The sequence below is a fragment of the Mus caroli genome, chromosome 8 (assembly GCF_900094665.2).
Source record: "Mus caroli chromosome 8, CAROLI_EIJ_v1.1, whole genome shotgun sequence".
NCBI lineage: Eukaryota > Metazoa > Chordata > Mammalia > Rodentia > Muridae > Mus > Mus caroli.
This window is the reverse complement of record NC_034577.1, coordinates 73640755-73641303: the sequence shown is the minus strand read 5'-3', so window position 1 is coordinate 73641303 and position 549 is coordinate 73640755.

Sequence of the window (549 nt, the reverse complement as noted above, 5' to 3'; positions counted from 1 at the left end):
AATGCTGAAAGACAGTTATGAAGGAGTATTGTTTAAAGTAATGGTGAAGTCAACGTTAGTTTAACATTATAAAAGCAATGGGAGTTTGCAAGTACAAAAGAATCTTAGATGATTCTTCATGATAATAAAAAAAAAAATAAGCAGTAAGCATTTGAACAAAGCTAAGTAACTCTTGTCGCATGGTTTACTTTGAACTGGGGTTGTCTCACTGCCTTAGCACAACTTACCCCTAGTGTGTTATACAGTTTTCATCACCTCCCCCAGGCATTTGTGTCAAACTTGACAGACACTCCAAACTACCAGGACACTATTGTACTAGGAGTTTAAGTAGCTCCAGTTCTCTGCTTCAGCTAAGATTCTCTGTCATTTTTCAAATAAATAAAAATATCAGAATACCAAGCAAATAAAAACATGTACATAGTATAAACAACTGTGGTTAAAAATAGGGTCAGACCAGATGGGTTTAGTGCAGAGTTCTATCAGACCTTCAAAGAAGATCTAATCCCAGTTCTTCACAAACTATTCCACAAAATAGAAACAGAAGGTACT